The sequence below is a fragment of the Brassica napus genome, chromosome C9 (assembly GCF_020379485.1).
Source record: "Brassica napus cultivar Da-Ae chromosome C9, Da-Ae, whole genome shotgun sequence".
NCBI classification, from domain to species: Eukaryota; Viridiplantae; Streptophyta; class Magnoliopsida; order Brassicales; family Brassicaceae; genus Brassica; species Brassica napus.
The window spans coordinates 29,434,535-29,444,478 of record NC_063452.1 but is presented as its reverse complement, the minus strand read 5'-3'; the positions used below and the strand labels follow the sequence as shown (position 1 = coordinate 29,444,478).

Below are 9,944 nucleotides of genomic sequence, written 5' to 3'. Positions count from 1 at the left end.
TATTAATGCATAGTTTTTTGTAACTTTATATTTCTTATATTTTTAAACCAATAGGATTAAAAGAAATGTAATTAATATTTTTGAAACACACAATTTTTCATTATTAGTTGACAAAATATGCTTTGAAAACATGAAAAATATATCTTTTGGAAACAAAATATTTCTCTAGAACATTCATCTTTAAAAAACAGAGGGAGTATTTATTATCGTTTGTACTCGAACAAGTTGAGTGTATAATGAGGGTAAATTGTGTTTAAAAAAACAAATATAAAATATACAAGTCAAATGTCTATTTTCTTATTATTTTCATATTTGTTAGAGATTTCTCAATATTTGCAGCAGAGCTAATAGTAAGATTATTTTATGCTTTTAACATGTTCTAAAAAGCCATTTGCAGCAGAGCTAATAGTAAAATTACTTTATGCTTTTAACATGTTCTAAAAATCCAATTCTAAAAAGCCAACTCTGACTTTTAGTGGAAATATAGTCAGAATTTCGTAGAAATATTCATAACAAAGTATAAAATAACAAAATTAATAAATTTAAAAGATGAGCCTCCAATTGAAAATAGACAAACAAGCAGTTGATCCACCAAAATTAAAGCGATTGGTTGTGGACTTGGGGTCCCTCCATGCACTCGAGACCTTACCATTGGATTTGCGTATAAATCAATCATTGTAAACAGTAATTTACTTAGACTCGTATTATTGGTTTTTACCTTTTTAACATTTACTACCTCCAATAACTCAAACCGGAACAGTAGATTGCACGGTTCGTAGGGCATAACTGGTGGAAATCTAGTAAGCTTGTCAGTTAAACAAAAAAAAAGTTACACGTAGTTGTGAACAAGAATTTTTTTAATCAAAAACAAGAATTAAATTTCCTTTTAAAAAAGTAGAAAAAAATTCTATAAAAAGACAAGAAGTAGGAAGACAGGCTCTCTCTCCCCATTTTTAGCCATGGAAGCTTAATCAATATCTCCTTAAACTGGAAAAGTTAGAAGGTTGAAACCAAATGGGGAGCTTCAGATAAGCTTCCATGGAAGCTTAAAAAATACAATGTTCACTCCCTGCTCTTGATTAACCGATGTTGTGTTGATCTCCAAACTGGCCCGGCTAAAGCGGTGGGGTTGAACCGGCAAGTCATGGATAGGCTTGATCCTCTTCGAACCTACAAAGGTGTTATATCGGCTCCTGCTCTAATCTTTAAGTTTTTTTTGTTCTCTGCTTTTTTTTTCAGTGATGTATTTTTGATGATTCTTGTTGTTTTATCAATTTGGTTGTGTTTATCTATGGTTCCCTTACCTGCAACGTAATGAGTTAAGAATCTTTGAATTTGTTTAAACAGTCTAAACTGTGTTTATATCCCATCAAATAAAAGAATTCAATGATTCACATATAGAGGGGAACATATTTTAAATTGACAAAAAGCCTTCTATAATACATTCTCAATAATTATGCGGTAAACTCTAAAGAATTAGATTGTTTTAGTGTTGGTATTGCCAAATGTAAAGAATAACGCTGTGTTATTTTTCCAAGTTGTCAACTGACGTCACTCACAAACGAGTTAATCGATCCTAAAAGTAGGGTGATTGTACTTGAAGTTTACTTCTTTTTCTCTTTTGTAACACAATACTTGAAGTTTACATCTTCCTCTATCAAAACATCCAATTGCAACACCGTGGTAAGAAAGATACAAAGAGAATGTTATTATGATCTTTCAGAGGTGCACAATCATTTGTCTAAGTTATATAGATAATCTCATAATAAAATTATCTCTAAACCTGAAATATGTACCACTACAATACATGATAAAGTTGTATTTCTTAACATCACTTCAAGTTGGAATATAGAGATCGAAAATGCTCAGCTTGGATATAATCGTCTGAAAAAGTCGCTTACTAAATGCTTTCGTGAAGATATCCACTAATTGTTCGGTCATAGTCATAGAAAAGTATTTTGTCCCAAAAATCCCGACTTGTATCTCGTGACAATCAGATTTTACGTTTGAAACACGGGCCGGGATCAACCACGATATGTAGCAATGGTTGACTATCGGAAAAAAGATCCATTGCACCAAAGTGATACCACTACAAGAAAACAGCGGCAAACTGAGGGAAAAAATCGTCGGTATGTCGTCGGACCGACGAAAAAAATCCTCGGAAATAACTCCTCGGAAATTCATCTTTCCTCGGAAATCCTTCGGAAATTTCCGACGGAATTCCGAGGAAACCCTATTTCCTCGGAATTTCCGAGGACCACAAGTTCGTCAGAAATTCCTCGGAATATTCCGAGGAAGATGTCGTCGGAATATTCCGAGGGATAAACTTCCTCGGAATATTTCCAAAATTAAAAAAAAAATTATAAATTTATTTTTTTAAATTGAAATAGAAAACATATTTAAGATACAAAAAATAATAAAATAGTTTTTATAAATAAAAAAAATGTTTTATAAATACAAAATAAGTTTTAATAAATATTAAATCATCTTTTTATAAATACAAAATAGTTTTTATAAATACAAAAAATAATAAATAGTGTTTATAAATCAAAAAATGTTTTATAAATACAAATTAGTTTTATAAATATAATATTTTTATAGATATGAAATCATCTTTTTATAAATACAAAATAGTTTTTATAAATACAAAAAATGATAAAATAGTGTTTATAAATCAAAAAAAATATTTTATAAATACAAAATTAATTTTAAAATATGAAATCATCTTTTATAAATCCAAAAATCAAATTTATATACAAAGAACGGTTTGTATATTTAAAAATAGTTTTTATAAATACAAAAATAAAAAAAATAGTGTTTATAAATCAAAAAAATGTTTTATAAATACAAAATTAGTTTTAATAAATATAAATATTTTTATAAATATGAAATCATCTTTTATAAATCCAAAAATCGAATTCAACACAACAAAATCACAATTCTAAACCTATTACACAACAAATCACAATCCTACCCAATCACCCTAACAAAAATCTATCAAAAACATTCTAAAATCATCAAATCTACTTAAAAACCTAACAAATAGGACCTAAGAGAGTGGGATAGGGTCCTTACATGATTTGTAAGGGAATGGAAAGGATTCGCCGGAGAGATCGTCGCGAGAGAAGGTGGAGAACGCCGGAAGGAGAGAGAGATCGCCGTAGAGGAAGAAGAGAGAAATGGGGAAGAAGATGCGTTTCGAGTTTATAAAACCTTGGGTCCGACGGATATTTTCCGTCGGAATTCCCTCAGTATTTTCAATTTCAATTTTCGCAAAATATTTGGCGGCTTGTTTGCCCGGTTAAATGAAAATATTCCGAGGAAATTCCGACGGCCACTTAAATATCCGTCGGAATTTCCTCGGAATATTTTCATTAATTCGAGGAAAAAGAATATCCTGTGCATGTATTTCTATTAATTTATATTGTTCCTCGGAATTTTCTCAGAATATTCCGAGGAAATACCGAGGAACTAGTGTTTGGGGTTTCAAAACATCAATTTTTTTTGCCGTATTTCATTTCTTATACAATTGTATTAATGCATACCATTGAGGATTCTTTGTATAGATGAGCATAAACCATGAAATAACAAATTTCAAAACGAATTGTAAGTATTCCCTTTACCGTTCATTAAAGTGTATAAGTGTTTCTCTTATGTTGTGGGGATTTCGTTCATACAATCGGAAAAGTGTTTATTATAGGGTAAGGAACAAATTTTTGACTTCATAATGAACGTAAGACACTTAATAAGGATTATATAGGTGTTATTCAAACCGCAAAACGTTGTTTTCGGTTTAAAAACCCTATTTCCTCGGAATTTCCTCGGAATATTCCTCGGAATTCCGAGGAAACCCTTTTCTTCCTCGGAATTCCGTCGAAATATTCCGAGGAAATTCCGAGGAACTAGTGTTTGGGGTTTCAAAACGTCATTTTTTTTTAAACGGATCGATCGATGGATATAAGTCCAAAAAGGTATCGATCGATCACTAAGATGGACCAAAGTGTAACAATGTGATCGATCGATGAGATGGACCAACAGCAAACAATCCACGTAATGTTTTTACTTTTTTCAACAGGTCCATCGTAAGCATTCAACAGTTTAAGAAATTATTCAACATGTCCATTGTAAGTAGTCTAATTAAGGTCACATTCTCAATTACTTTGTGCAGTTATTTTATGAATTCTAAATATATATTCAACATGATCAATGTGCTTCTTAGAAAAAAAGTTCTAAAATGCTGTTTTTCGGAATATACAAATTGCTCGGCCATAAGTTAAGGAAAATAAAAATAATGTCAGAAGTGGGGGTTTGAACCCACGCCCTCTTTCGAGGACAAGAACTTGAGTCTGGCGCCTTGGACCACTCGGCCATCCTGACGTAGACAAACAAGTTGAGCATTTTATCTGGATAAACATGTTAGAAAAACACCACAAACAGACAAAAATTTGTACAAGATAAATGTACCACTAACCATATATTTATGTAGCACGAGAACATGTTGTTATCATGGCACAACACCTATAACCCACAGGCAAAAAAGAGACCAAACTTAAAAGTAAAAATCGAGAGAAACAAGATGGGTTCATTACCAAGAACCTTTCCACATTAAAAAAAAAGAACAGAGAATTGTGCACACGTATACAAAAAAAAAACCCGCAAAACTCCTAAACTTTCTTCTTATTCTTCAATGGCCCCCTTGGGATTTTGCTCAACATCTTCGCGTCCAACACAGCGTATTGCTTCTTCAAGTCAGCCATTGCTTTCTCACCATATGAGTCCACTTTATCTTCGTACTTGTCGTAGATCAGAGGAACAGTGAACAACAGAACCAAAGCTGAATACAATCAAGAAACCAAATACATTCATCAGCATTGTTGTAATAAATGAAGAGGCATGCGTTGTTGTTACCTATGTATGCCAATGTCAAGAAACTACAGCATCCGCCCAAGATCGATAGAATCCACAACCCGAGGATAGCCTAATTTGATCAAAACAGTAGCAGTTATAAGCAAACCTTAAAGATGAGGGAATATCTTGAACAGTCTAAACTTACAGAAAGGAACATGGTGACATAAGACCATAGAAACAGCGCAGCAAGAGAGACGATCATAAGGTGACAAAGCAGAGCAAGGAGATGATACTCAATCAATTCAAAGAGCACCCAGGATACTGTAGCACCACCTGAGACCTTCTTGTTCTTCCACATAAAATATATCAGCCGCTACAATTAGTAACATCATCAATCACTATCAGAGATCATTCAATAGAGCTCTAAAGCTTAATCTATGCCTGATTCAATCTACACATCACCAGAAAGTCACCGATCCCTAAAACGAAGCGTTTAAGCCAGCGTAAGCGTACGTTTTCCGCCGCCGAGAACCTTGTGAACTGGCCTCTCTCTGCCGAACAAACGGTAAACCTTTGATTTCAGAGACGACGGAGATGAAGGTTTCTCCGATATCTTGTCCAACAGCGATTCCCTCTCGACAAGTTCCACCGTCGGGTCCAGATTAGGTAGAGGTTCTTCGTGTTTGCGTTCATCCGCCATTTTTTCCGATCGATTCGTGCTTGCTTCGACCTCTTGAGAGAAGGATCTGGAAGGAAGGCTGGGAATTAGAAGAACGAAATTTAAACTCGATCTGAGCCGTTGAATCGATTTGTTTTGATTTGATTCGTTATTTGCTTCACCTGCTTCTTCGGCCTCGATTCCGTTAGTTTCCTACGACCGAGACGTTGTAACGCCGTCATCGTTAACAGTTTCTCAGGTTGAGTTCCGTTTATTTCGAATACTGTACTAATGTCTGGTTTTTATCTAACCTCTTTAAGATGATGTTAATCGACGTAAAAATACATATAATCCTTATTATTTTACATATACTAGGTGGTTACCCGCCAATTTACGGATACAAATAATTTTTAAATTTTAATATACTATAGTATTTTATGTTTTTGACCTGTAATAATATATTTTCATATTTTAATTCTGAATGTGAATTTTTGGTAGATAATTTTTTAATAAATTGTTTTTGTTTATTAATACTTTTTAAAATTTTAAATAGGATTTATATAGTATTTAGTTAGATTTTTTTACATCTTTTACAAAACAATATTTTATTAAATTGTTTATAACATTATCGTTAGAACATGTATATATAGTTTAATTGGTTTGTATATCAAATTTTTCGTCCATAACATTATTAAAATAAAAAATATGATCTAATGTGACAAATAGACCCACACTTGTAACTAAATTATAAAACACAAAAGTTATTAAGAATAAACATAACTATATATATATATGTGAATTCTATTAATTTAATAAAAAGGATATAAAAAACTTCATAAATTTAGGAATATACTTTTATTCATAATATTTTTTGGATTGTTTTAGAACTGGTATAATTTTTGTGGTTATTCTCCTTTGAAAAATGCTTTAAAAATGTCTCTTTGGTGTTAGTAAACATGAAAAAATTTCACTGTACAAAATAATTAATAAAATATTAATAAATTATATATTTTATTAATTATTTCTCAGAAATTTAAAAATCCTTATAAGTAGTTTCATAAATTCTAATAAGTGGTTTTATAACTCAAGAAAATAATTTGTTATCTATGAAGAATAATTTTTAAACTTAAACAATTATTTAAGAATTATACAAAATAGTCCTATATATTAGTTTAAAATTAAGAACCATTGATAAGTATTTAGAAAAATATTTTATAAAAATTTTAAATCATTTTTTAATTTTAAATAATTTACAAACATGTTATAACCTTATCGATAGTTTTTAATTTTATAAAATATTTAGAAAAATATTTTCTAAAATAATTAAATCATTTTAATAATTTTAAATAATTTATAAACCAGTTAACCTTCATTAACATTTTAACAAAATATATATTAACCATCAGAGATGATTATATATTTATTGTAAGCTCTTATGAATGATATAATAATCATTACTGATGATTTGACTAACACATTAAAAATGATCATCAAATATTTATATAATTATAAACTATTATATACACCATTAGAAATAAATCAATATAAATGACTTTAATTTTTTTTATAAAATATATATTATTTTTTTTTTGCTGAAATTTTACATTGATTATCAACAAAGAAAAAAAGTTACAGGCAACATAGGTTTATGCTTTCAAACTTGAACACAATCAGTAGAGATAATTTTAAAAACTGGATCTTAATTGACTACGTGGTGTGTCCCATCCAACACTGCATCATATCGCTGTAGAAAGATGGGCGCCGGTGACGCAGGGAGGAGATCCTATTCTTGATGAGCTTGTCGATGATACGAACCATGTGAGCAGCGCTCTGTGGGTGGCCTTGGTGCCGTCGACTATTCCTCTCCCTCCACAAGCTGTATATCGTGGTCTGGAAAGTAAGTTTTAGGAGACAAGTATCGATCTCCTTGCGACGAGAAGAAAGAAGAGATGCGATGGTGATAGACCAGTTAGGGTTCACATGAGACCCTAAGAGGTACCCCACCAGATCAATCCAGACCGTGAAATAGTAGGGACACGCAAAGAACAAGTGATCTCGAGTTTCATCTGGTTCTCCGCATAGAAGGCATGCCTGGATGCATCCCCAGGCCCTACTTCTGGCTCCCGTGGACAATCTATCCTTGAGTGTCAGCCAAGTAATGAAAGAGAACCGAGGGATGGCCTGTGGGAACCATACAATCTTGCTCCAAGCTACGGTAGGATGCTGCATTCGAATCTGCTCCCACGTTTTGACACTTGAGAAACACGGTTTGTACTTGTCCTCCCCATGACGCCACACATACCGATCATCGCCTTCAGTGTCCACCGGAGCCGGAATTAAAGTGATGGTGGCTATCATCGCCCGTAGATGACAACCACGACATCGACGAAAATTCCATTGACCAGCAGACGCCGCTCTTGAGACCGTTGCATAGCGAGGTATACCGAGGACCTGAGTACCAGAGTCACCTGTAATATTTAGTAAGCGCCCTGCAGTAGACCAATTATCAAACCAGAACAGAGTAGAGTTGACATTGCCGATCTCGGAGCGGAGGAAAGTAGCTGCCTGGTCCCGTAACTTCAGTAGCTTGCGCCAGATCCACGAACCTGCGTATTTGTCGCTAACATCCCAGAAGCTATGCGACCGCAATAGGTAAGCTTTTGTCCATGCTACCCACAGCGATCCTGAGTTCGTAAGGAGTCTCCATATCAAGCTTAGAGCAAATACACGAGACGTATCTCGTAATCGTCGGATACCCAAGCCTCCCTCTTCCTTGGGCTTGCATACATCTTCCCAAGCAACCTTTGTCTTCGTGTGCGTGTTCGGGGTACCAGACCAAAGAAACGCACCACACAACCCTTCAATTGTTTCCATACAACTCGCTGGGAGCCGAAATACTGAGCACCAGAAATTCATGATACTTCCTATGACGGTCTTAATAAGTTGGAGACGACCCGCATATGAGAGAGAACGACTGGACCAAGATAGGAGACGAGTACGGATCTGATCAACCAGCGGCTCGTAATCTGTTTTAGTCATTATTTTGGTGGTGAGAGGAAATCCCAAGTATCTCACTGGAAGCGATTCAGTAGGGATGCCGAGCCGGTTAACCTCCTCCTTGAAGTCTTGGCTAATACGTCCTGCCATGAAGATGGATGATTTTGCTGGATTTATCAGTAGACCAGAGAGACTCCCGAACGCAGAGAGAACATCAAAGACGCCCCTAAGCGATGAAGCTGCACCATCAGTGAAAATCATTAGGTCATCTGCAAAGCTTAAGTGTGTTAAATTTACTTCACTACAAGAAGGGTGGAACCCGATACTCCCTGATTGAGCTGCATTATTGAGCATACGAGACAGCACGTTGATTGCTATAACAAAGAGGTAGGGAGAGAGAGCACATCCCTGTCTCAGCCCCCGTTCACTTCCAAAGAAACCCTCAAGCTCACCATTCACTGCGACAGAGAATGTAGCAGTCGAGAGGCAGGTATGGATCCATTGAACGAACATGTCAGGGATACCCATGGCACTAAGAGCATCAGTGATAAAAGACCATCGCACCGAATCAAAAGCTTTTGAGATGTCAAGTTTGAGGACACTCCTTGCCATGATGACATGATCGAGGTCTTGTGATAATCCTTCACAAGTTCCGTCGCTAGTAAGACATTCTCAAGCAGTAGCCGACCCTTAACGAAAGCACATTGGTTAGGTTCTATTAGTTCCGGAAGCAGAACTTTTAGCCTGTTTGCTAAGACTTTCGAGATCACTTTGTACAAGATATTACAGCAGCTGATGGGTCGATAGTCTGTGATCTGTTTTGCGTCGGTCATGTTTTGGTATAAGTGTGAGAATGGTTGCATTGACACCCCTAGGTAGGAGGCCATACATGAAGAAAGACTGAACCGCCGTAACAAAATCATCTTTGATGATAGGCCATGAAGCTCGGTAGAACTCAGCAGGAAAACCATCTGGACCAGGCGCTTTGTTGGACGGCATCAAGAATAGCACATTTCTGATTTCAGCCTCAGATATGGGATGTGTGAGCAGCTGAGCAGTGTGATCCGGGCATCGATAATATAAGAGCTCTGACAGTACAAGACCAGGGACGGTGCCGACAGGAGTTGTGGCTTGTTTCAGGAAATTCTCAAAGTGAGTAGCAGCCGTCGTTTTTATCATTTGAATATCAGTGATTGTTTTCCCCGAGGGTAAGAGGAGCTGTCTGATCATGTTAAAAGATGTTCTGCTCTGAACAATCCTGAAAAAGAAGAGTGTGTTTTGATCGCCATGCTTGAGCCAGGTAATGCGAGATTTCTGACGAAGAAAGCTCTCCTCAATCTCTGCCCAGTGATTCCAAGTGGTTGTGGCTACAGCGAGTTCCTCAAACGTAGTAGTACATGGTTGTTGAAGAGCAGCCTCCTGCTTGTCACACAATACATCA

The 9,944-nt window shown here is 35.3% G+C and overlaps 1 non-coding gene and 1 pseudogene across 1 annotated transcript; both read right to left on the bottom strand.

Moving 5' to 3' along the window:
- Nucleotides 1-4,292: 4,292 nt before the first annotated feature.
- Nucleotides 4,293-4,377, bottom strand: TRNAL-CAA. Its single transcript has one exon. It is a non-coding gene; the product is annotated as a tRNA-Leu (tRNA).
- A 153-nt stretch (nucleotides 4,378-4,530) lies between these two features.
- On the bottom strand, nucleotides 4,531-5,781 carry LOC106449126 (annotated as a pseudogene).
- Nucleotides 5,782-9,944: the final 4,163 nt, after the last annotated feature.